Source organism: Triturus cristatus, chromosome 3_2, assembly GCF_964204655.1.
Source record: "Triturus cristatus chromosome 3_2, aTriCri1.1, whole genome shotgun sequence".
Classification (NCBI taxonomy): domain Eukaryota; kingdom Metazoa; phylum Chordata; class Amphibia; order Caudata; family Salamandridae; genus Triturus; species Triturus cristatus.
In genome coordinates this window covers 610,816,205-610,829,748 of record NC_140584.1, presented here as the reverse complement: position 1 = coordinate 610,829,748, position 13,544 = coordinate 610,816,205, and positions in this window count along the sequence as shown.

Genomic DNA, 13,544 nt, shown 5'->3' with positions numbered 1-13,544 from the left:
AACATCTGTACAATTTAAATTTTGGAATTTTATTGGATTACCATTGGAAATTTAATCAAAAAAGAATTTTAAAATTACCATTTGGCCTAAAGGAAAGGTAACCAGATGTATTGTGGAGTTATTTGAGATATATTATTTTTGTGATTATGCTTCTGTAACAAAATTGTCAGACGGTATTTTTTAGAAATAGTTATTGTTATTAGATGATATTTTTTTTGAATATTTTGCATTTCTATAATGTTATGTTTAATTGAGAAGAGATTCTGGGCTTTTTTAAAACAATCTTTGAGATTGTTTTTTTTTTTTGCCCGCTGTTAAGTGATGAATGCCATTGCTTTTACGATTTATAGTGAAATGCAATATATTCTGAAAACAGCAAAAAAATGGCAAAACATTGTTTTTGGAAAATATGTAAATACGTGTACTGTATTATAAAATGTTTTATTAAATATTAATACTTTTTTCTTTTCTTTCAGATTAAGAAAGAAAATTTTCGAAAAATAAAACCATTTTTTCAAGCAATTTCAATAAAATTTAAATTGATAATTACATTTTTGGGTGGGTCAGGTAAGTCAGAAATTTGATGGTCCCTTTTTTCCACTTCTCCTCAAACAGATTTTCAGTATTTCGTTATTAATCCCTCAAGGACCTTGAAACGTGGTAATTGTTTTTTAGTGTTTTAAAAAAAAAAAAAAAAATACGATTACCGTACGCGTACGGTAAAAAAATAAAATAAAACGTTTTTAAGAAAAAATTAAAAAAAGTTGAGAGGTAAGGTTGGCTCTTAAAAGAGCCGTTGTGTTCATGCAGGGACAGAGGAAAGAAAGAATGGGAATATTAGCTGGTAGGACAAATGTGCTGGTCTATTCTGTTGTTAATTAGGGAAACACTGGTCTCCCCACGAACAATTAGACCATGGCAATTTGAGCACCGCATTGTAACCCTCGCAAATCGATGGTTAGTTTCCAGAGGACCAGAAAAAGGTGAATCTCCCCCCACAGATGAAGGGCTCAGCTGAGCTGCCGAAGATGGACTCGGCTGAGCTGCTGTGGATGTGCTTGGTCGACTTACTGAAGGGTTTCCTCCAGTATGTCGAGCATGTGTCCTAGGGTGTACATCCTCAAGGTGTCTTAACATAGTGTGATTCCCGAAGGAATACTTCTTGTTAGGATTACCTCTAGAAAGTACACGCTGGCAAAGCTTGCAAGTCACTAAAGCAGCATTTACTTTTTTCTGGCCCTCAGGAAACGTAAAATACTCCCATATAAAAGAGCTCTTCTGTGTTCTCCTTCTCTGCCTGATGGTGGTGCTGCTAGCCTCACTCTCAGAAGAGGAGTGCTGGTCTGCCATCGTATCCCAAAGACAACTCAGCTCCTTCTCCTAAGGGATCACAAGCAGAAATGAGGGGAATGGGTGTGGTGTAGGAGAGTTCTAGAACTGAAAGTACTTTAAACCAATAAGAAATTTTTGTTTCTTGATCACATGACCCACCGTGCGCGTACGTTACGCTTACGGAGCGCTTACGGAGCGCTTACGTAGCGCTTACGGTAAAAGTACGCATGCGCGTTTAAAAGACACGCGCACGCGCGCAGGCGCATAACAGGCACGCCCCAACACTTCCGCGTAACGTGCGCGTGTAACGTATGCGCTTACGCGCCGCGTACGCAGTACGCACATCTACGTAAATTGCGTAACCATACGCAAAAAGAGTAGAAATATTACGTACATTACGCAAAACGTACGCTTACCGTAAGCTTACCGTACGCGCACGTAAAAAAAAAAGAAAATTGGAAAAAAAGAATCACTATGTTATACTAATATATCTTACCTGTTTGGTAAAAAAAAAATGAGAAAATAATATATTGCAGAATTTTTAAAATTTAAGCATAGTGTTTAAAGAGAATATAAAGTAAAAATAAAAAGATGTAAAAAACCTTGCAAAAAAAAAAAAAATCACACGTTTAATATAAGAATTTGTATTTAAAAAACCATCCAAAATCACTTAAAAAACATGGGTTTCACACACGTTATAGGTAAAAATTAGCATTTAAAAAACCATACAAATTCACTGAAAAAACCATTGGTTTCACACACGTTATAGTTAGGAATTAGCATTTAAAAAACCTTGCAAATTCAGTGAAAAAAACCATGGGTTTCACACACGTTATAGTTAGGAATTAGCATTTAAAAAACCTTGCAAATTCAGTGAAAAAAACATGGGTTTCACACACGTTATAGTTAGGAATTAGCATTTAAAAAACCTTGCAAATTCAGTGAAAAAACCATAGGTTTCACACACGTTATAGTTAGCTGGACATTTCACTCATAAAAAACCAATGAAATTCCCCCGTTATAGTTAGTTAAGCTAACTATAACTCGCGCACCCGCAATCCACTGCTGATGACGTCACATATTACATCACTCATGACATGGTCAGTGACATCACTCATGACATCACTGATGACATCTCAAATGACATCACTGATGACATCATCCTTGTGACAGAGTGGCAGACCTCCTCTCACCCTCATAAAAACCTTTGAAACACACATTCAAAAATAGAGACTAAAATTTTCAAAAAAATGGACATACCAAGACCAGTTACAACAACCTCTTGAGTAATTCTAAGATCCACATACACATCCACTCATTCACGAACAGTCCTGTACAGTCACTCATACATGTACTCACTCATCATATGTACTCATACACCTATACATCCTGCTACACAATGCCACTCATCCACAGAGTTACTGACACACATACTCACTCATGAAAATAAAGAATCAAACATAGATTTATTTGCATATACAGTTATACACACACCACCACACTTACTTCTACGGAAACTTACACATACTTAGTCTTTTAAACAATCACTTATAGAAACACATACTTATTCATACAGGAACTCTTTCAATCTCTCACTCTCACATATACTCACTTATATACACCAATAGTCACATATACAAGTTTAAAACATATGTAGTTACTCATAAAGACACTATTGAGACAGTCATTCACTCACTAACACACCCATACACACACTCATCCACCCATACAGTCCTGCACACATGCTGTCTTCAACACATACAACCAGTGAGTCACTCATTCATGCACCTATGCACTACGTAATACCCCCCACCGAACCATGCAGACACTCAGACTGATACTCAAAAAACCACCTAATATCCAATATAAACACCCATGTAGCTACTCACCAACCCATGCAGCCACTTATACACAAAGTGAGAGACTGATACAGATAATTACATATTTAAACATTACTCAGTAAGCCATGTATTCACTAAGATATACTTAATCAGTCAGTTATACAATCAATTTTTCAAAAACAAATCATCCATTTAGACACTTATATACCCATTTATTCTTCCATCGTCCGTGAGATATACATATATAAAACATATTTAATTTTCAGAAAAATACACATTCACTGGATGATGTCATCAGTGATGTCATTTGAGATGTCATCAGTGATGTCATGAGTGATGTCACTGACCATGTCATGAGTGATGTAATATGTGATGTCATCAGCAGTGGATTGCGGGTGCGCGAGTTATAGTTAGCTTAACTAACTATAACGGGGGAATTTCATTGTTTTTTTACGAGTGAAATGTCCAGCTAACTATAACGTGTGTGAAACCTATGGTTTTTTCACTGAATATATATATAGATATATCTAGATGTATATATATATATATATATATATATATATATATATATATATATATATTATCTACTGGCGGTCGCCAGTAGATAGTTATAGTTAGGACCTATTTTCCATAGGAAATCTTCGCGAAATTCTCCAAGCTTTTGGCCAGTTCCGCTCCGCTCCTACCCTGAAAGTTTTGTGGTGATTCGTCAAGCGGGGGCAGAGAAAAAAGGGGGGTCCCAAAACACGTTTTCCCCATGCAATTTCCCATAGGAGCTGTTGTCGCAGCTACAGCCCGAACCGCTGAACGGAATGACACCAAATTTGGCAAAGAGGTAGTCCTCAGTTCGGACTCGTGCCTTTTGCATATTTGGTGTGAATCTGTTCAGCAGTTCCTGAGAAAATTAGAGTAAAAAAGTTAGTGATATCTATGGCCGCGGAGGATCCGCGGACCCTACTCGCACCGTACGCGAACCCTCCCCGAACCAAGCGCGCACCCTCCCGATCGCATGTTGAATGCTAATTGGTTGTCGAGCGTCTCTCTATATTCGAAACCAGGAACTGTTGGCGGCCATTTTCTCGGTAGAAGCGAGGCTGAAGAAGCAAGGGGAATAAGTGCGTAAAACATATAAAGGAGGCAGAGTGGGAATACTCTGACCCTCTAGAGGTGCTTAGGGGGTCCCAGAAGGACCCCCTGGGGCCCCCCTTTTTAAAAAAAAAAATGCGGCGAAATGCGCGCATGGTGCGCGCATCCTATCGCGTTGGATGCACGGATTCTCTTGCGGTGGGTGCGCGGATCCACGGCAACTTTTTTTGAAAAACGACAAGAAATTATTGGTTGTAGAACAACTTTCTACACTGAAAGGTAGGGTGTATATTTTTTTTTTAAAGGTATGATTGTTATTGGTTAACAAAAACAGATTGTAAGGAACATTATATATGATAAGCTGATATGTTGAAAAGTCAAACACACTTCCTGTCTTGTGTAGGAACATTGTGTGCTGAACTTGTGACCTGTGAGCTCAGTGCAGTGTTCCATGACCTGTTTCTATGGTAACAGGCAGAAGGCAGATTGGGGGAAGGGTTGAAATGTATTTCAGTTGGAAAGGGTTGAAATGTTTAACCAATAGAAATGTGTGTTTGCTTTTGAGTTTATGTGCGAAGGATTGTGATTTGATGTTTACATGTGTATGTGTGGAAAATGAAAGGGAAACTTTTCCATTCTTTGCTTTTGCTGAGAGGTGCACAGTGCAGAGATTCTGTAAAAGAAAATATGGTGAGGGATTGATATACTCCTTAATCTACAAAAGAACTTGAAAGATGAGTTATTTAATTGTGAGGGGATGTATGTGAAATATTTTGATTTTAATCAGACTAATGTATTTTTCCTGCTAAAGTGTAGGGAGTACTTTTTTTCTCTACAATGTGTGTGCATGTAGAAACCATTCTGTGATTGGCATTTGTGTTTTTCATGTGTTTGTAGAGAGCTAACTGTGCAGTTTTTATATTTTGGTAGAATTAGAAACCAGTCATTGTGTAACGCCCTGAACGTCTCAGGATCGTTTAACAGACACGACAATGAGGACGCAACCACTTGTGAAGGGTTAGTTCTTTTAATGAAGGCAAATAAAATACAAAGAACAAACAAAAGTTATAGTCACTGGAATCCTCCAGGCTAAGTACGTTACCAGCCCACAGCACGGATGGTCCTAACCGTCCTCTGCATATACGCCGATCCCGGCGTATGCCAACAGAGGGCAGAAATGAAATGGCCGACAATGCCAATCGGTAGGCTGTGAGGGGCACGAAGAGTGTTGGGGAGAATCGAGGAGTCAGGGAAACACCCAGCCGGGGTCTCTACCTGAAGGGAGCAGCCGCTCAACCTCTTCCTCAGACTGCACCGGGACGCGGAGTCACCTCCTGGTGATGTGTCACCGATACCCCAATCACAAGCAAGAAGACTGAACCGAGAGCAGCCGCTCGATCGATCCTGTGGACTTCCGAGTCTGTAACGCGGCAAACACCTCCTGGTGTGCGTTACAGCTGGCAGTCCCTGTGTCTCTGGTCGGGCTGGGAGTTATGACTCCAACCAGCAAAAGCGCCACTGCGCTTGGACTCAGCCGAGTCAAAAAGCGAAGCTCAATGGTTGACCGGTAGAGCTTCCGGGTCCTTCACAGGTGACGATGGGGCAAGACACGGCCCAGGGAGTAACGACTCGACCTACCTCCGTTCTTGCCTTACTGGAGCACCACTCCGGAACACTGCTCTTCACGAAGCAGGTACGTCGGTGTAAACACAATATCCGACAGCCTTGTACCTCCTGGTTCCTCCCTTTATAGGGAGTGTTTTCCTTGAGTTATGTAACAGCTCTCCTGTTTGCATAAGGGCGTGTTTTCCTTGAGTTATGTAACAGCTCTCCTGTTTACATAAGGGCGTGTTTCCCTTGAGTTATGTAACAGCTCTCCTGTTTACATAAGGGCGTGTTTCCCTTGAGTTATGTAACAGCTCTCCTGTTTACATAAGGGCGTGTTTCCCTTGAGTTATGTAACAGCTCTCCTGTTTACATAACCTCTCAACCGCTAAGCATCCTGGGAGATGTAGTCCGTTTTCGCTGGTTACCGTTTTCCTCCCCTCGTATGACAGGAATTCTTGACAGTACATCCTCCCTCTCAGCGGCTCCCCACGGGTCCAGCGCTGGCAGGAAAACGCCGATGGAACAAGGAGACCAAGCGCGGAGCATGAACCCCTTCAGCCGGTTCCCATGAATGCTCCTCCGGGCCATAGCCTTTCCACGCAACCAGGTACCACAGCTTCCCCCTGCGCCATTTGGACGCCCGTATGCCCGACACTTCATACTCCACCTCCGACTCCACGCATACCGGCCTAGGTGTCCCAGACGGCTTGGAGGGTGCTGGTTTGAGCAATGATACATGAAAGACAGGGTGTATCCGCAATGACTGGGGCAAGCACACCTTCACGTTCACGGGACCCATACACTTGGTAATTCGATAGGGGCCCATGTACTTGGGATGGAACACACTGTTCTTTCGAAACCTCATGTTTCTTGTGGATATCCAGACGTAGTCTCCAGTGCGGTACAGTGGCCCGGGCCTTCTCTTCCTATCTGCCGCAGCCTTGTATCTTCTCTTGGCCTCTATTAGGACAGCCCTTGAGCGCATCAACGTGTCTTTTATGTGTGCCACCCTGTCCGCTGTGGCGGGAATCCTGTCCTCTCTGAACGGATGTAGAAATGGCAAGAACCTGGGATGTTGGCCATAGTTGCTATAGAACGGAGATGACTGTGTGGAGCTGTGAGTGGCGTTGTTATAGGCTATCTCTGCAACCCATAGCAAGTCGACCCATTCTTCCCTGCCCTGGTCCACAAAACATCGCAGATACTGTTTGAGCGTTTGGTTCAGGCGCTCGGTTTGGCCGTCCGTTTGAGGGTGGTAGCTGGTGGACAGGGCGGTCTTAACATGCAGCGCTGTGCACCAAGTCTTCCAGAATTGCGCAGTAAACTGCGACCCCCGGTCCGACACGATCACCCCAGGTAATCCATGCAGTCGTACCACATTCTTTAGGAGTAGTGACGCCAATTCCCCGGCCGTAGGGACTCTCTTGCAGGGGATGAAGTGCCCCATTTTCGTCAAGTAATCCACCACCACCAGTATTGCCGTCATCCCCTGGTCTACCGGTAGGCCCACCACGAAGTCCAGTGATATGCTATCCCATGGTCTATCCGGGGTCGGAAGTGGATGTAAGAGCCCTTGGGTTCGGCCATGGTCGGCCTTCATGGTAGCACACGTAGGACACTCCTGTCCCCACCTCCTGACATCCACTCTCATGGTTGGCCACCAGAAATGCCGTCCCATGCTAGCCACCGTTTTTTCAAAGCCCAAATGACCTGCGCATGGAGAGTCATGGCACCAGATGAATGCTTGTTTCCTTAGCCTAGGCGTGGGTATCAATAGACACCTGCCCTTCAGGGGTATCCCGTCCTTCAGCTGCCATTCTCTGTGACTGAGGAGCCACCTCCGCCATGCGAATGACCTGATCCCTCTCTTTATTCCCCTCAGGAAAGTATCCGGTTGGATAACCCCCAATACCATCCTCGGGGAAATGATGGAACGCTCGGTTGCAGGCAATGGTTCCTTAACTGCAGATTGACGGGACAGGGCGTCCGCCTTCCGGTTTTCCGTCCCCGGCCGATATGTGATGCGGAAGTTGAACCCCGCAAAGAAGATCATCCACCGCAGCTGCCTGGGAGAAAGGTGTCTAGTGGCCGTCATGAACTGTAGGTTCCGATGGTCCGTGTACACCGATACCACATGTCTTGCCCCCATCAACCAATGCCTCCATTCGGTGAAGGCGTCCTTGATTGCGAGAAGCTCCTTCTCCGCAATATGGTAGTTGCATTCGGCGTCGTTGAGTTTGCGGGACATGTACGCAACGGGATGAAGCACCCCTGTGTCGTGGTTGCGTTGGGACAAGATAGCCCCCAGCGCCACATCCGACGCGTCCGCTTCCACCACGTAGGGGAGATCCGGATCGGGGTGAGCCAACACCGGCGCCTTACCAAAGGCGCTTTTCAGGGCCTCAAAGGCTTTGTTCGCTTCAGGGGACCAGACAAACTCCTTGGACTTCCTCAGTAGCTGTGTGATTGGGGCCACCACTCCTGAAAATCCATCTATAAACCGCCTGTAAAAGTTGGCGAAGCCAATGAAACTTTGGACGTCCTTCACGCTTTGGGGCACCGGCCATTCTTTCACCGCCTTGATCTTTCGTTCTGCCATCTCCTGTCCCTCTGGACTCAGCATCACTCTGAGGAATTCCACGGATGTGACGTGGAAGTCACACTTGCTGAGTTTACAAAACAGCATGTTTTCCCTCAGCTTTTGGAGCACAGCTTTGACGTGGTGTACGTGCTCCTCCACACTGGACGAATAGATGAGGATGTCGTCGATATATACGACCACGTAGATATCCAACTCCTCTCTGAATACCTCATTCAAAAAGTACTGAAAGGCTGCCGGGGCGTTGCACAGACCGAACGGCATGACGAGGTACTCAAAAAGGCCGAACCTGGTCTTAAAGGCGGTCTTCCACTCGTCTCCGTCCCTCATGCGCACCAGATGGTATGCCCCTTTCAAATCCAACTTGGTGTAGATACGAGCTTTCTTGACCTGTTCCAGAAGTACACTGATGAGAGGCAAGGGGTACCGATTTTTTATGGTTATCGCATTCAATGCCCTAAAGTCCACACAGGCTCTCAGCTCCCCATTAGCCTTCGGGATGAAGAAGAGTGGCGAGGCGGCCGGAGACTTGGACGGGCGGATGAATCCTAGCTTGAGGAGTTTATCCAGGTACCCCCGGAGATGCACGTTTTCAGGCTCCGTCAGGGCATACAGCCTGCCGCTGGGAACGCTGGCCCCTGGCACCAGGTCGATCTGGCAGTCAAACTGTCTATGTGGTGGTAGCACTTCCGCCTTCACCTCATCAAATACATCCTCAAAACTGTGATAAGCCTGGGGGAGAGCCACATCTTTTTCTGCCGCTGTAGCCACCGTCTGACTCCCGCTCTCATCTGCGTCAAGGGATTCCGTTCTTATTCCACAATGCAGGATGCAATACGGTGACGTCATTTCGATGCGATGTGTTGGCCAATCCACAAAGGGGTTGTGTTTCTGTAGCCACGGCAATCCCAATATGACGCCATATTGGGGCGCTCGGATGATGTTAAAATCGATTTGTTCCAAATGGTTCCTCCCATATCTCATCGGAAGGACCCCCGTGTGCTGTCCGATGGGCCCCGTCACCAATCGCCTTCCGTCTACCGCATAGACGTCTTCGGGTACTGCTTTGGGAAGAAGCACTAGCCCTAGCCTGCATGCCTCGTTGTGGTCCATAAACATGCCAGTGGCCCCTGAATCCACCATGGCCACAACGGGTATCCACTGGTCATGCACTCCCACGTGCACCGTGATAAACAGGTGTCGTTGTCCCTTAGTGACCGAGTTGGAAAGTGAAGGGATGGATGAGTGACTCCGAGATGCCCCTTCTCTGGTCTTGGAGTCCTCTAGTTTTCCGCCGGTATGTCCACCACGGCTGTTACCGACCGGTTGGCCCGATAACGTGACGTCTTCGGTTTGGCAGGGCATTCACGTACGTAGTGGCCTTTTTTGCCACAATATAGGCACAATCCTTGTTTACGGCGTGACTCTTACTCCGTGGCTGTGAGGCTCGCTCGTATTGCGCTGATGTCCATGGGTTCTCCCTTGGATGCGGTGGAAGTTTCAGGACTTCCCACCGTCACATAGGATGGAAGGGATTTTCCTTTTCTCCCATGATCCCCCTTTCTTTCACTTAGCCTATGTTCCAGCCGTAATACCAGGTTGATAAGGCCCTCACATGTCTTGGGTTGAGGGTCAATATGAGCCACAGCGTCCTTGAGCTCATCGCACAGCCCTTGATGGAAGAGCGCCGTCTGTTTAGCAACAGGCCACTTGGTTTCCGCAACCAGCCTTCGGAACGCGTTGAGATACTGCACCAGGTCGTTGGATCCCTGTCTCAACTCAAGCATTTCACGGTCCGCCGTGTACGAGTCAGCCCTTCTGTCGAATACCTTCAGGAATTCCTCGCGAAAAGCACCCCAATCACATAAGAGGGGGTCGTCCCTGCTCACCAGAGGTACGGCCCATTGTGCCGCGTTTCCAGCCAAATAGGATATAAGGAAAGCCACACGAGCTTGACTCGTGGGGAACGCCTTTGGTTTGCACGATAAATGTAGCGCCACTTGTGTGAGGAATACCTGCACTGTGTTAGGATCCCCACTGTACCTCTCTGGTGTTGCCAAGGGGATGGCTACCGGCATTTCCACTACTACCGCAGGGGTCTGGTTCGTGAGGGAGGTGCTGGGCGTGAGCGGGTCCAATTGGATAGCATCCAGTCTGGCTTTTACATCGGCTGTTTCTTGCCTAGAGGCAGCCACTTCAACTTGCATGGCCGCTAAAGCAGCCAGCACATCATCAAGTGTTGCCATGTCTGTTATCGACCGGGAGACAGTTAGTGTTATTAAGGTCGGATATTTTGTAACGCCCTGAACGTCTCAGGATCGTTTAACAGACACGACAATGAGGACGCAACCACTTGTGAAGGGTTAGTTCTTTTAATGAAGGCAAATAAAATACAAAGAACAAACAAAAGTTATAGTCACTGGAATCCTCCAGGCTAAGTACGTTACCAGCCCACAGCACGGATGGTCCTAACCGTCCTCTGCATATACGCCGATCCCGGCGTATGCCAACAGAGGGCAGAAATGAAATGGCCGACAATGCCAATCGGTAGGCTGTGAGGGGCACGAAGAGTGTTGGGGAGAATCGAGGAGTCAGGGAAACACCCAGCCGGGGTCTCTACCTGAAGGGAGCAGCCGCTCAACCTCTTCCTCAGACTGCACCGGTACGCGGAGTCACCTCCTGGTGATGTGTCACCGATACCCCAATCACAAGCAAGAAGACTGAACCGAGAGCAGCCGCTCGATCGATCCTGTGGACTTCCGAGTCTGTAACGCGGCAAACACCTCCTGGTGTGCGTTACAGCTGGCAGTCCCTGTGTCTCTGGTCGGGCTGGGAGTTATGACTCCAACCAGCAAAAGCGCCACTGCGCTTGGACTCAGCCGAGTCAAAAAGCGAAGCTCAATGGTTGACCGGTAGAGCTTCCGGGTCCTTCACAGGTGACGATGGGGCAAGACACGGCCCAGGGAGTAACGACTCGACCTACCTCCGTTCTTGCCTTACTGGAGCACCACTCCGGAACACTGCTCTTCACGAAGCAGGTACGTCGGTGTAAACACAATATCCGACAGCCTTGTACCTCCTGGTTCCTCCCTTTATAGGGAGTGTTTTCCTTGAGTTATGTAACAGCTCTCCTGTTTGCATAAGGGCGTGTTTTCCTTGAGTTATGTAACAGCTCTCCTGTTTACATAAGGGCGTGTTTCCCTTGAGTTATGTAACAGCTCTCCTGTTTACATAAGGGCGTGTTTCCCTTGAGTTATGTAACAGCTCTCCTGTTTACATAAGGGCGTGTTTCCCTTGAGTTATGTAACAGCTCTCCTGTTTACATAACCTCTCAACCGCTAAGCATCCTGGGAGATGTAGTCCGTTTTCGCTGGTTACCGTTTTCCTCCCCTCGTATGACAGGAATTCTTGACACATTGTTTATGAATTTGTGAAATGAGTTATGTTATGTTTCTATACTAAAATGTAGTACTACTTCTAGATGAAGACATGTGTTTTCATATAGTGCAAGGGATAGTGTTGTTTGTCTCCAATCACACAGTGAGTCTGTGTGCATTTGGGAACCACTGTGAGAGAAGCATTTGGTAATATCGTGTATTTGCTGACAGATAAGTGTTTTAAAACCAGTCAGGTTGTCAAGTTTTAGTAGCATTAGAAGCCAGTCTTTGCTTATGTGTTGATTAAATGAGTCAGGCATTGACACTAAAGTGCAGTCGTGAAATATGTAGATTGTGTGCAGTTCCCTTATCACTTCCAGTGTAGTGAATGAGTTTTGGTAAACTCCTAGGAATATTGGTGCTTGTCTAGAATCACACTGTGAGTCTTTGTGCATTTAGGAACCACTGTGAGAGAAGCGTTTGGTAACATCGTGTATTTGCTGAGAGAAAACTCTTTTAAAACCTGTCATGTTGTCAAGTTTTAGTAGCATTAGAAGCCAGTCTTTGCTTATGTGTTGATTAAATGAGTCAGGCATTGACACTAAAGAGCAGTCGTGAAATATGTAGATTGTGTGCAGTTCCCTTATCACTTCCAGTGTTGTGAATGAGTTTTGGTAAACTTCTAGGGATACTGGTGCTTGTCTAGAATCACACAGTGAGTCTTTGTGCATTTGAGAACCACTGTGAAAGAAGCGTTTGGTAACATTGTGTATTTGCTGACAGAAAACTGTTTTAAAACTTGTCATGTTGTCAAGTTTTAGTAGCATTAGAAGCCAGTAATTGCTTATGCGTTGATTATGCGTTGATTAAATAAGTCAGGCATTGACACTAAAGTGCAGTCGTGAAATATGTAGATTGTGTGCAGTTCCCTTATCACTTCCAGTGTAGTGAATGAGTTTTGGTAAACTCCTAGGAATACTGGTGCTTGTCTAGAATCACACTGTGAGTCTTTGTGCATTTGGGAACCACTGTGAGAGAAGCGTTTGGTAACATCGTGTATTTGCTGAGAGAAAACTGTTTTAAAACATGTCATGTTGTCAAGTTTTAGTAGCATTAGAAGCCAGTCTTTGCTTATGTGTTGATTAAATGAGTCAGGCATTGACACTAAAGAGCAGTCGTGAAATATGTAGATTGTGTGCAGTTCCCTTATCACTTCCAGTGTTGTGAATGAGTTTTGGTAAACTCCTAGGGATACTGGTGCTTGTCTAGAATCACACTGTGAGTCTTTGTGCATTTGGGAACCACTGTGAAAGAAGCGTTTGGTAACATTGTGTATTTGCTGACAGAAAACTGTTTTAAAACTTGTCATGTTGTCAAGTTTTAGTAGCATTAGAAGCCAGTCATTGCTTATGCGTTGATTAAATGAGTCAGGCATTGACACTAAAGTGCAGTCGTGAAATATGTAGATTGTGTGCAGTTCCCTTACCACTTCCACTATAGTGAATGAGTTTTGGTAAGCTGCTAGGGATAGTGTTGTTTGTCTAGAATCACACTGTGAGTCTGTGTGTATTTGGGAACCACTGTGAGAGAAGTGTTTGGTAACATCGTGTATTTGCTGACAGATAAGTGTTGTAAAACATGTCATGTTGTCAAGTTTTAGTAGCATTAGAAGACAGTTATGGCTTATGCTTTCATTATATG